The 13,749-nt window shown below is 38.7% G+C and overlaps 1 long non-coding RNA gene across 2 annotated transcripts in view; it reads right to left on the bottom strand.

Annotated features, from left to right (window-relative positions):
- LOC144336162 (uncharacterized) overlaps positions 1-3,727 on the bottom strand; it is a 28,938-nt gene extending 25,211 nt beyond the window's left edge. For both annotated transcript variants that reach the window (XR_013407681.1, XR_013407682.1), the window contains exon 1: positions 3,531-3,727. This is a non-coding gene — a long non-coding RNA (uncharacterized LOC144336162). The remainder of the gene's footprint in view (positions 1-3,530) is intronic.
- Between the last annotated feature and the right edge of the window lie 10,022 nt (positions 3,728-13,749).

Raw genomic sequence — 13,749 nt, 5'->3', positions numbered from 1 at the left:
AAACCAAACACTGTGTGTTCTCACTCATAACTGGGAATTGAACAATGAGAACACTTGGACACAGGGTGGTGAACACCACACACCGGGGCCTGTTGTGGGGTGGGGGTAGAGGGGAGGGATAGCATTAGGAGAGATACCTAATGTAAATGATGAGTTAACAGGTGCAGCGCACCAACATGGCACATGTATATATATATGTAACAAACCTGCACATTGTGCACATGTACCTTAGAACTTAAAGTATAATAAAAAAAATTAAAAAAATTAAAAAAATAAAGCATCCTCATAGCTGTGGAGGGGAGATTAATAAACTTTGATTGTGAGAAATATGAAGAGGTCATTTCTCTTTATTCTCATTTGGTGACACCATAAACTGGTCTGATAGACATAGCCAGAGAGCAACTTTCTCTATTATTGTCTTCTCATGTTCACTATGCCTTCTCAGAACCTAAAGGCTAGAAGGAGTAATGGAGCAGAAATTTTCTGCCCTGTTAGATATGGTAGTCTGTATTTAATGGTTCTGATGCCTTTAAATGCTCTCCATGATTATGGGATGGGAAGAGGGGAGTGCGTAATGTGGTGGGCACAAATTGGCCTGAAAAGACAGACCAATCTCAATTTAAATACTGGCTTTAGTACTTTCTAAAGGTCATTTCATTTCTGGAAGTCTCAGCTACTACCCCATAAGATTGTTAGAGGGATTTGAGTTTAAGTAGATAGACAGACAGACATTCGCTAGAACAATACCTATTATTCCAGAAAAAAAAAGACAGTGTTTTCAACTTTGCCAGTAACCTCAATTGGAATGGATTCCATGTTTACCAAATTTAGAACCCTAATGTAGTTTGGTATCTCAGACAAATACTAAGACTAGTATATATACCAAAGGTCTAAGGCTACCCAGACAATTGTGTTAACATTAAGTAAATCAGAGATCAGGGCAGTAAATATTTATAGCAAATACAAGCCATGGAAAGCTCTATTGTGTCTTAGGAGTGAAGAGTGACTCATGCATTGCTGCATGTTCAGACAAAGAACGGTTGAGGAAGAAATCACCTTTTTTCCAGTTACCCAGCAAAGCTTTGGGGAAGAGGTGAAAATAGGGGAAGAAAGGGGCCTAGTTCAGCTAAGAATATGTGGTGTGTCCAGAAATAGGGTTTAAAGATTAAAAGATAATGAGTTGATTAGCTCACCTAAAGAGAACTTGCAGGAACTAGAAAACGGAAAAAAAAGAAACACCTGGGTTTCTTTTCCTGGCACGTGTTTGCACGATCTCTCTGAGACTCATTCTATCATTTACTCACCCATTCATTCATTCATTCATCTATTCAGTCATTTACAAATATTTAGTTAGAAATCATGTACTGAGCAATGAGTACTGAACACACTGTGGAGGGGTAGAAATGTCTTAAGTGTGTAATTATGAAAAGATAGATATATTCCATAAGAAAATCCTCATTTCAATTTCACTACCTTTTTTTTTTCTTTTTGAGATAGAGTCTCACTCTGTCATGTCACCCAGGCCGGGGTACAGTGGCGTGATCTCGGCTCACTGCAATCTCCTCCTGGGTTCAAGCAATTCTCCTGTCTCAGCCTCTCAAGTAGCCCCCAACTACAGGCATGCGCCACCACACCCAGCTAATTTTTGTATTTTCAGTAGAGACGGGGTTTCACCATGTTGGTCAGGCTGGTCTCAAACTCCTGACCTCAGGTGATCCACCTGCGTCAGCCTCCCAAAGTGGTGGGATTACAGGCATGAGTCACAGCCCAGACACCTCATTTTATTTCTTGATTTGATGAGGGATTTAACTAGATAGTAATGTATCTCTGCTATCTCCAAAACTGAGATTCTGAGTGATGAAACTCACTTTGCCAGTTTGCACTTTGCAATTTGGCAAAGGTCATCAAACAGAACATTTCCCGTTTACAATGTTCAGCACATCTGACATCACTGAAGGGCTCCTGTTACCTAGGCATGCACTTGTGCACACACTTATCCGCACAGGCCTGCAGACTTAATGACACATAGATATGTCTGGGAGTGGCACTAAGCACTCGGGGAAATGTGGACATTAGAAAATTATCTTGGGAAATGATCATGGGTTTAAAATCTTGCATTGAGGTCAATATGCAAATAGTTGCATCAACTATTTACTCTTTATGAGATAATACTACTAAAATATTATCTTCTAAGGACTAAATTTTTGGTCTATTTCTATCCAGTGAGTTTCTTTTAAATCTACAAAGTGAAGAAATTTTCTCATGTTTCAAATATGAAAACAATGAGTTCCGATGATTAAAAAAAAATCTCAAGTAACTCAAAATTGTTTAATGCTAAAACTGCAAGTATCACCCTCTTCTAATGTTTGAGTCACTTATCTCAGATGTATTAGTCACATTCCATAACGCTGAACTTCATTTTATTAATTTCTGAAAATTTCTCCTTATATAAGGATATCTGGAGCTCTGCAAGAGCATCAGAACAAGATCAGTCTGTTCTTAACGTGACAAATTATACGGTTTCTATGTGAACATTGCCCTTCTTCATTCAGAGTCAGAAAGCATGAGAGTTGAGATGACTCACAGTTTCCTGACACTGGAGGAACTAGTTTACTTCTGAAGCCCCTTAAATACCATCAGAGACTAACTTCATTCTTCCTAAGTACAAGCAACTCTTGGAAAATCACATTCTAGGTAAGTGAGATAGTGTGAATAATGTATAATCTCAGTGGAAATTAAGCAATAGAATTGTATCAGTCAAAATCAGAAAAGGAGCTAAGAAAGTCCTGTGTTAACCCCCATGTTGCCCCTCAACAAATCAATATTTAAATATTTTAGACAGATGTTTATACAGTAAGGTGACTTGGTAATGTTAATGTTGTTGAGGAATACCAGTGTCTTGATATTCCTCTACAAACAGATTTCAAATTACAAAAAATAAGTCACAGATAGATGTATCAATAACATACCAATGATCAGAGCACCCCCCGAAGCCCAGGAAACCGAGCTGCCTTTCTCTAATTGGCTGGAATATTGCCATTTTCCTCTGCAGCCTCAAATTCTGTAACTACACTATGAGTTCTTTTTGTTTAAAGGCCATGAGTGTCAGAGCTGCAGTCCAATCTATCTCAATATTTGCATATGTAATAGTAGAATGAGTTCAAAGGTAGAAAAAAAATAAATCTTAAAGCCTCCGTTAGGTAAATTACATAATTTTCTTCTGCCAAGATTCCTTCATCTATTTTATCAAAAAAGGATAATGAGATCTATCTCACTAGCATTTGTGAATATTAAAAAAGATAATACATTTAAAGTGCTATTCTGTAGATGTTAGTTAAGATCCTCTTCTCTTCTTAAAAAGTTGTAGAGTTTTTCACCACAAAAATAGATTGAATAAGAATATATATGACATTTTTCAAAAGACTTCAAAAGAAAAAATAATTTGCCAAAGAAAAGAATCACTAAAGGACTAATGAAAGCTCTAGATCAAAGACTGCCTACTATGATACTAGTTACCAAACTACACTCACCAAGCTAAGCCTGGGATCACCCGATGACAAACAACTCCAACACTGCCCTGGCTGGGACATCCTGGAGTCTGCTGCAAGTGGGCCACTTGGTGACAAGAGAGGGTTCTGGTGACAGGAAGAGCTTTCTCCCACAGTCCACCTCCAGCCCACGCCATCCTCCTCAATCTTCTGGGCTTAAGCAGTATGGAGGCAGAAGCCAGAGCTTAGAAACAATAACAAATGTGTCATCTCTCTCAAATCCTTTCTGAAAAGACAGAGTATATAAATGAAGAAATAAACACATTTTAGAGCTGGGAGGCAACCATTACGAAAAGTAGAAAGAGTGTGGACTTCAAAGTCAAGACATTTGCTCTCTGCCACTTCCTAGCTGTGTGCCTTCTGACAAGTTCCTCAAGCTCCCAGCCTCAGTTTCCCCATTGTCATGTGGAGTAATGATAGCTGCTAAAGAGGGCTACTCTGAGGATGAATAGATATAGGATACATAAGATGACGTGACCAGGTTCCCAGAACCTGGGCTGCCCTATAGATATTAATGCTCTTCCAGTGTACATAGACGTACATAGATGCACTGACCTCAGAACTGGGATCAGAACAGGATCTTATGTGCTAGGAAGAAATGGAGAGAAAAGACAGAAAAAAGGCCACTAATAGCAAATAATTGAAGTAGTGGCAATAGTAGTAGTAATAATACGTTGAAAGAGTGGGCAAGGAGCTAGCCCACCAGCCTAATACTGATTCGGAGTTAGAAAATGCAGAAAATATGGTATTTTCAACAATGCTATGAAAAAGAGGAAATGAGAGTTACAGAAAAGCAAAGAAGTTCATCCTTTATCAAGATGATTTGTCCCTCATAGTGAGCTATCCAAAATACAGAAAGGCTGGAAGATTCATACATTCAGTTAGCCTATAAATACCAGTAATTACCAAGTTAAAAATAAAAAAGAATAACATTGATTGTGGGTTTTTTCTGATAATAAAGATGGAAAAATAATGTCAATTTAGAAAATTTAAGTACAGGAGAGTTTAAACAAGAAAGTAAAAAACATTAAATTTATCTAGATATGTATCATGTGCTTACACATTTCTTTATTTAGTCAACAAATATGTATGTTTTCATTCACCACATAAGCCAGGCACTGTTCTAAGTAATGAAGATCCAACAGTGAGCAACAAGAAAAAGTCCCCAGCTCAAAGGGCTTACATTCTACTGGAGAGAGAAAGGATAAATAAGGAAAACAAGTCACTTGTTCCTAAGTGCTATTTAAAAAAAAAAGGTTGCGGGGGAGCTTTCTAAGGGAGAGAGGAAATACTGGGGTGAGACTGGAATGTCTTTAAACATGGGTATGCACTCAAGGAGATGGCCCTTAGGCAAAGACTTCCAGGAGGTGACAGCACCAGCCATGTGGAGCATTCCAGGCGGAGGTTAAGTGTGGGTGGAAAGAAAAGAAAGGTGTTTGGTGAGAATTAGCGACACAAGAGGCTAGTGGGGCTGAAACCGAGGTTTTTGTTGTTGTTGCTGTTGTTGTTTTCTTTTTCTTTCTTTTTTTTTCTTTTCTTTTCTTTTTTTTTCTTTTCTTTTTTTTTTTTTTTTTGAGACAGAATCTCACTCTGTCGCCCAGGCTGGAGTGCAGTGGCATGATCTGGGCTTGCTGCAACCTCTGCCTCCTGGGTTCAAGCGATTCTCCTGCCTCAGCCTCCCAAGTAGCTGAGATTACAGGCACACACCACCACATCTGGTTAATTTTTGTATTTTTAGTAGAGATGGGGTTTCACCATGTTGGCCAGGATGGTCTCAGGTGATCTGCCCGACTAGCCGCCCAAAGTGCTGGGATTACAGGTGTGAGCCACTGGGCCTGGCGAAACCAAAAGTTTGAGAAGAGTGGTGGGCAATAAGTTCAGAGAGACAGCAGAACATCAATCAGGAAGGCTTTTGCAGGCCAATACACAGAACTGACTTTGCTTTTGGAGGCTTTTGAACAGAGAAGTGACATGATTTGATGTATGTTAAAGGCTCCCTCTGTCTCTGGCTATTGTGCTGAGAAAAAAGAATGGAGGGAGGAAGGGCTGGTGCAAAGATCCCAGTTGAGAGATCCCTGCAGTCACCTTTAGGCAGGAGGTGATGGAGGCGGGAGCCAGAGAAGAAGCTGGGATCATGGAAAGGGATCAGATTCTGGATGCTTTGAGAGGAGAGGTGAATGGATTGAATGTGGGTATGAAGGAAAGAAAAAAATCAAAACAGATCCCCAGATATTTGACTTGAGTAATTGGAAGGATGAAGTTTCCCTTTATCTAGATGGGGAACACTACAGGAGAAACAGATTTAACAATTTATGGCTAGAAATTTAAAAATCTGAATGTAGACACGTAAAGTTTGAGATGATTATTGGTTATCAATGTGGAGCTGTCTAAAAGACATCAGTGATAAGTGTATGTTATATATGTATGTAAATAACAAAGGGGGATCATACACAATACTCTATTCAGTTTTGTAATATGTTAGAAGTATTTTTTTCCTAATCTTAAATGTTCTTTGAGAATATTATTTTAAAACTTTATAATGTCCCTTGCTATATTTTAACATTCATCCACTTTCACACATTAGTTTCATTTTATTATCATTAATATATTATGGTTTAATAAAAATCCTTGACAGCCTCCCTGTATCCTTAAAGGACTCATCCAGTTACAAGGTTGAAGAGTGTGAAGTCTTTTAAAACACAATACATATTGAATTGCATTATCAAAAGCCTATACCAATTTAGAGTTCACTCCTAGGTCTCCGAGTACCCACCTGTTTAACTGTACTTTTGCCAAAGTAGAAGATGATCATTTTCAAAAGTTTTTTCCAATTCTATAAGTAAAATTATCTATCAACGTTTAATTTGCATTATCTCACTTTTAGTTAATTTAAGTATTTCTTCATAAATGTATGTGCCTCTTGAATTTTTTTCTTTTGCAAATTGTGTATTCATATCCTTTGAATTGATCACTTCTGAAGTTATCATTTAGTGTTGAAATAATGACTGTAATAACAGTAGTAGCTCACATGAATTATATGCTAAGCAGTGCGTTAAGCAATTGACATGTGTTACTCTTCACAATCTTATTATTTCATATTAATACTCAGTTTACAGATGAGAAAATTTTGGATTAGAAAGATGAGATGACCTGCTTAATGTTATACAACCAGTTAGTGTTTGAGCCAGGATTTGCACCTAGGCTGACTCCAGAGCCCACCAAAAGTAATCATATTCAGTAATTTGAGAAGAGAACAAGTTTAGAAACTATAGAAAAGTTTGAAATGTAAGATCTGAATTTACTAAGGTAAGACTTTACTAGGACAAACAAGTCCAGTTCAGAAATGTTATTTGAGCAGTTCAGGTACTCTACCTAATTGAATATCTATCCGGGGCAAAGGTTCATAAAAGATGCTGGGGAAATGTAAAGGACCACTTGATGAGCTCATTTCAGAAATGTGAACTAGGCTTCTCACCCCAATACATCTGACCTATTTTCATATGGAAAGTTCTACTAGTTTTGAATTTACTTAAATTATTTTAAGGAGAAATGTTAGAAGGGAAAATATGGGGTACCTTCAAAAGATCCTTTTGAAGAATAATTTCTTTTTCTTGTAGTAGATGTTCTCAATAAGTAAATACTACTTATAATTAATTTTTTTATTAATGTAATGAAATATTTTTAGAAAGGACAGTGAAGGCCCAGCACAATGGCTCACGCCTGTAATCCCAGCACTTTGGGAGGCCGAGGCGGGCAGATCACTTTAATCCAGTATATCTAGACCATTCTGGCCAACATAGTGAAACCCTGTCTCTACTAAAATTACCTAAATTAGCCTGGCATGGTCGTGCATCTCTGTAGTCCCAGCTACTTGAAAGGCTGAGGTAGGAGAATTACTTGAACCAGGGAGGCAGAGGTTGCAGTGAGCTGAAATCATGGCACTGCACTCCAGCCTGAGTGACAGAGCAAGACTCCATCTCAAAAAAGAAAACAAAACAAAAAACAAAGGACAGCGAAGCCCCTTCTCCCTTCCCTACAGCCAGCCCCGGGCCTCCTTGAATGTACCTTCCTTGGCAGATCTTTATTTTCCCAAATAGATAGTGAGCAGCCATCCTGCCTAGGGCAGCTGCAGCGTCATTAAGATGATTCTTGCATTGTAGGATCAAAGTGTCACTCTAAGTAAGCACTGTAGGTGGCTGTGCCTGTGGCAGTGAGTCAGAAGCAGCTCCTCCTAAGGAAGAAGAGACTGGGGGATTAGGTGAAGAATGCTGCAGGTTGTACAAGGTCTTTGTCAAAGCCCTGGGAACATTCCATTTTCTTCAGACCACGAGCAGTGAGGAGCAGCCAAGGCAAGTGGATCTCCTACTCACCTCTGAGTGAAGCTGAACCAGAAAATTTCCCTACATACTCACATTGCTCATAAAATGAACAAATACATTATTAACCGATTCCTGCATTGGCCATCCAAGCCTTTAGGAGGCATACATATCACCATTGAAAAGCTGGAAGTGATGAAGGCAAGGGAGGCTTAAACTATAGCAGGACCCTGAAGCAGATCGAGCCATCCCTGAGGGATCCTGCTCTGCGGCTTAGGAAGACAATGGACATGAACAATGTCATATGCTCCAAGACCTGCTGAAGTCATGCCCCCTCTGATCGTCAGAAGGACACGTATATATTTTAAAAGGCACCTGGGTCGCATTAAAGCTTTTTTTTTTTTTTTTTTCAAAGGCAACTGGGAACTCTTCAATCAGAAATTTATGGAAATTAATGTAATAATCATTATCATAATATAAATAATTACCGTTTGATAAACCTTACTATGTACCAGGCATCACACTATACATTTCACAGAGCAGTCTCCTTTAATACTCACGAAAAACTCCTGAGAGTAGATATAACTCCTACTGTCATTTCACATGGCCCCAAGGTGACAGAGTAAATGGCAGAGTTGAGAGGCCAAGCAGATCTGTCTCATGGCAAACAGTGAGAGCTTAATAATGACACTTTCTCCTCTGAATTAGGCAAGATGGTTTTGTTATAACTGTCTTTTTTTATATGAGCCATAATATATGCTAACCTTAATATTTATGTTTGCCTTAATTTCTTAGTTGTATTTTCTTCTTGCCTCAGTATTCTCATTTATTAACTTATTGCTTCTATTTGTTAGTTCTTATTAAATCCTGCAAAGAGAACATAAATAAATGAAATAAACAAGTAACTTTACTTGTATATTACTTTAAAGTTCAAAGACTTAATAAACTCAAAAAAAGAATAAATACAAATTTGCCAAATGCAAACATAGTGCTGAATCAAAATGCCTTGGGTACTTAATAACATATTGCACATTGCAATATTGAGTAAAGATAGGAAATAGAGCATACAGCATATCCACAATGGGATTACCAATAACTTTTATTACCACAATAGAACTGATTTCTCCATTTCGAAATTCTGAAAAACAATCTCTGTGAAAGCTTTTCAGTCAGCAAAAGTGATTAAGACCTTTACTATACGTCTTATTCACAAGCACCCCTGAGAGCAGAGTGCCCACTCACAATGATTAGTTAGTGGGTCAGCCTGAATCATAAGAAAGAATGCACCTGACTGAATCACCCATTCCACTTCCTGTAGCACCTGGTTTTCTTTGGGTTGTTGCCACTCACAAATTGTCCCAGCCAAAGCCTGTTCAGCTTATGAAATCTGATAAGGTCACAACCAGAGGTAGTGTGGTAGTGAGATTCACTAGAGTGCTGGTCTAAGAGTTGGCAAATCCATGACTATCTAAAACCAATACACATTTATCTACACAGTTTTATGATATATGGAACCGTATTCTTACCAGTCATGTAGACAAAGCCTTTCTATTGACTCACTGGAAAGCAATGCAGGAAACTACCAATATGTGTCAAAATGAATATTGGAGTTGTTAACATTTCAAAATGATTGAAGTAAAAAGTGTCTATTCAATGTGGCCAGTGCTCCTGTGAGTCATCAACCCCACCACTGTTCTCACATGAGAACTATTCTTGCTGCACAGCTTGAGAGCCTCTCAGTACCTCCTTCTACGAAGGCATAACCCAATCCCATCATCTCCACCTTCTACGGCTAGGAAGGGAGATCTCATCTGTGTGAGCTGGAGAGGAATCATTACTTTAATAGAAAATATTTTAAAATAATATTTTTGTTTCAGCTTGAGAAGGGCAAGCAATGAGACAGAGAGAGAGACAGAGAGAAAGAGAGAGAGAGAGAGAGACTGCTTATGCAATCCTTGTTTGCATTCACTGTAAAAAAAAAAGAAAAAAATACCATGATATGAAACCTATAGATTCAGACCCCTCATACCAGCCTGCCAATGGGCAAGCCATCTCCTCATGTGTAGATTTAGGTGAATTCAGCTCAGGAGCTGATCTATAAATCATTTACTATGAGAAATTCGACTGTCAGGTATGAAGATTCCTTGAAGAGCTAAAGGTAAATCTACCATTCAATCCAGCAATCCTACTACTGGGTATCTACCCAAAGGAAAAGATGTCATTATATGAAAAAGACACTTGCACACATGTGTTTATAACAGCACAATTCACAATTGCAAAAATGTGGAACCAACTTACATGCCCATTGACTAATGAGTGGATCAAGAAAATGTGATACATATATATATACTCACCGTGGAATACTACTCAGTCATTAAAAGGAATGCAATAATGTCTTTTGCAGCATCTTGGATGGAGCTGGAGGCCATTATTCTAAGTGAAGTAACACAAGAGTGGAAAACCAAAAACCATATATTCTCACTTACAAGTGGGAGTTAAGCTACGAGTACGCAAAGGCATACAGAGTGATATAATTTAGAGACTCAGAAGTGGGAGAGTGGCAAAGGGGCCAAGGATAAAAAACTACACATTAGATATAACGTACACTATTCAGGTGATGGGTGCACTAAAATCTCAGAATTCGTCATGTATATTTCATCCATGTAACCAAAAACCACTTGTACCCCAAAAGCTATTGAAATTTTATATATATATATAAAGAAATTCAACTGTCAGGAAGGTTGAAGATCAGCACACTTTCTCCCACCATCAAGCCACGTGGAAAGGCAAATCATCTGAATGTTGAAGGTTGCATGGTGAGGAGCATGGAGGGAATCGGAATGGAGGACTGAGCTGATCTTAAATAGCATGAGATCCTCAGTCAGTAGAGGAGAGTGTTGTCAAGTCTCCCCTGAGAGTTTTGGCTTCTGTGACTCAACATTTTCTAAGCCTCAGTAGTTGATGAGCCTTGTTATCAGAGATGTTTCCTCCAAGTCAGGCGAGGAAACACATGTTTGAGTTTCCACAAACTGAGTACAAAGTTACAATCACATTCCAGTCTTTCTTTCTCACATTCCTCTGTTTACCTAAGCTGAAATGACAGTATTTCCCAAATTCTCCATTCACCTCATATAGATGGCTAATCATATCCACTGTGTAAAACTTTCACAATTCTAACTTCATGGAAAGTTAATGTTTTAAAAAAGAGCACCTTATTTTCAAAATTTCAGGGAATGCCTTACCATCACCCTCATACATCAGCTTTTAATTTCCATTTAAGAACAACCATCAGAAAACTACCAAAAAGCAACTACCTAGATTATAGCTATGTCAGACAAATTCATCTAAAATATTCTATTTATTAGAACATGAATTATTTTGTAGATACACAGGCACTCTCAAAATGGTCATAAATTCCGACACAAAAGGAAAATTATAACTATGTCCTTTAGTACTTCAGTTGACTCTATCAGTAAGGCTTAAAAAAAGTGAATGTCTGCCTTCTAAGTTGTTCACAAGGTTTTGGCTATGACATTGTAACTCTACTTCAAAACAGAGATTTCCAGAAATCTTCCCTCAGAAATAGCAACTGCATTGCTAAATGAGCCATGCCTGGTTGTTCTGTCTGCTTCCTTCCTGCTTTGTGGACAAATTCTTATTTATGCAATCATGGCATTTAAGTACTAGATGAGACCTAAAGAAATTCCAGTTAAGCCTTCTGCTTTAACCCAACACCACATCAGATTACCCAGGGCTTACCTCTTCAATTCTTAAAGATTTCCTGGAGCAAAGACCCACAATTTCCCTCCCTAGTAAGTTCTAGAGTTTAATCAAGAAGTTTTTTCTTGTGTGTAAACCTAAGCTTTCTTGCGGCAACTTAAGCCCATTTCTATTTCTGATCTCTATGGAAATAGAGAACAGATACTTGGTTCTTTAATAAATAACATTCCATAGACTTGAAAACACTGAAGTTATCCCTAATTGCTTTCTTTTCAAATTACATTTTCCACAGCCCTTTAACTTTTCTTCATCTATTCTATTTCCCAACATTTTAATTATCTTTGTTTCTTTTTCGGTGCTTAACAAATTTTTTAAAGGCCATGTAAAATACAGACAGATCCAATTATACTTAAAATGGTGTAATAAATTCCAGTAGTTTCTCCAAATAAATATTTTATTCCACTTCCCGTATCACTAAATTGTGACTACATCTTGCAATATGTTGACATTAGGTGGGAAAAGAAGCTGTATGTGGATGGCCCTCTTTGGCTTTGTCTCTTCTTCAGCTTCAGTTTGGAGTTACTGATGCTCAGAACTTTCCTCCAATAATCCCTTTTACCTTTAGACTCTCCGCTTCTCTCAAATAGGAATCATCAGTCAACTCAAAGCAGGATGTCCCACCCTTCAACCCAAATTCCAAATTTCTCCAATAAGTCTAAAGTCATTGCCTCAGCAGTTGGAGCCAATTCGACACTATGTTAAACATGAAGTCTTTTCTTTATGATTTCTCTGGACCATGAAGATTGCCATAAGCAGCCTCAACATAGTGAGCAGATTATCATTACTACTACATGCCTTTGTATCAAAAGTTGGATATGTGATTTTAACAATCCAGTTGAGACAGAACTTTGAAATGAGAAATTTGCAAGCAGTGGCAAGGAGGTGCTTAGGAAAGGCCATCAAAATGATAAGAAAAATAAAAAGAGAAGTGTTTCATGATTGCCGTCATCTGGCATCATTATGGCTATGTTTTCTGAAAATTCTTGTAGCAACAATTGGCTGAAGCTAAAGGGTTGGGGAGGCAATGATTAGGAATCCAACATAAGAAATAAAATAATGGAAAGAACTAAACTTGATGTAATTCAAATAGCAAATCATCATTCCTGTAACTAACTCAAGGACATGTCCTTAGTTCTTTTAGGTTGTATTTCATCATAGTCACGTATTGAGAAGCTACATAGCCTGGTGCTTAAGAGCATAGGCACTGGGGTCAGACAGTCTGTGTTCAACTCCTGACTTTCCCTTTTAAGACTTCTGTGATAAAGTTTTGTAAACTACAGTTTGTTTTCCTTTTTAAAAATCTATCTCACAAATGCTTTTCATGCACTAAGAATTTTTGTAAATTCTTTTTTTTTTTGAGACGGAGTCTCGCTGTGTCGTCCAGGCTGGAGTGCAGTGGCGCGATCTCGGCTCACTGCAAGCTCCACCTCCCGGGTTCACGCCATTCTCCTGCCTCAGCCTAAGGAGTAGCTGGGACTACAGGCGCCCGCCGCCACGCCCGGCTAATGTTTTTGTATTTTTTAGTAGAGACGGGGTTTCACCGTGTTAGCCAGGATGGTCTCGATCTCCTGACCTCGTGATCCGCCCGCCTCGGCCTCCCAAAGCGCTGGGATTACAGGCGTGAGCCACCGCGCCCGGCCAATTTTTGTAAATTCTTTACAAACATTGATTCATTGAATCGTTGTAACAACCCAATGAGGTGGAAGTTATTATAAACCCTGTTTAGAGACGGAGAAATGAAGGCCCAGGGAAATGTATTGCCCAAGGCCACACCTAGAAAATGGAAGATTCAGGCTTTGAGCCAAGTGGCCTGGATTCAGGTTCTGCTCTATCACTACCATTGGCGGGGGCGGGGGCGGGGGCGGGGTATTAGGATTAACGGAAATCACTTTCCATCGCCTGGGAAAAAATAAGTACTCAGTAAGTGGTAGGCTTTGCGCGTTTGCGTGTGTGTGGTGATGGTAATTATGTTCCTAACGTTATCTTCCGAAGTGAACAGGCTATGATCCACTGTGTATGAGGCTGACTTCCAAGGGTGTGGTAGGAAGTGGCACTGCTGATCAGCAGGTGGAGCTCTTTTCTCTCATTATCTATTTACCCCACCA

Source organism: Macaca mulatta, chromosome 17, assembly GCF_049350105.2.
Source record: "Macaca mulatta isolate MMU2019108-1 chromosome 17, T2T-MMU8v2.0, whole genome shotgun sequence".
Lineage (NCBI taxonomy): Eukaryota > Metazoa > Chordata > Mammalia > Primates > Cercopithecidae > Macaca > Macaca mulatta.
This window is presented reverse-complemented; position numbering and strand designations above follow the sequence as displayed.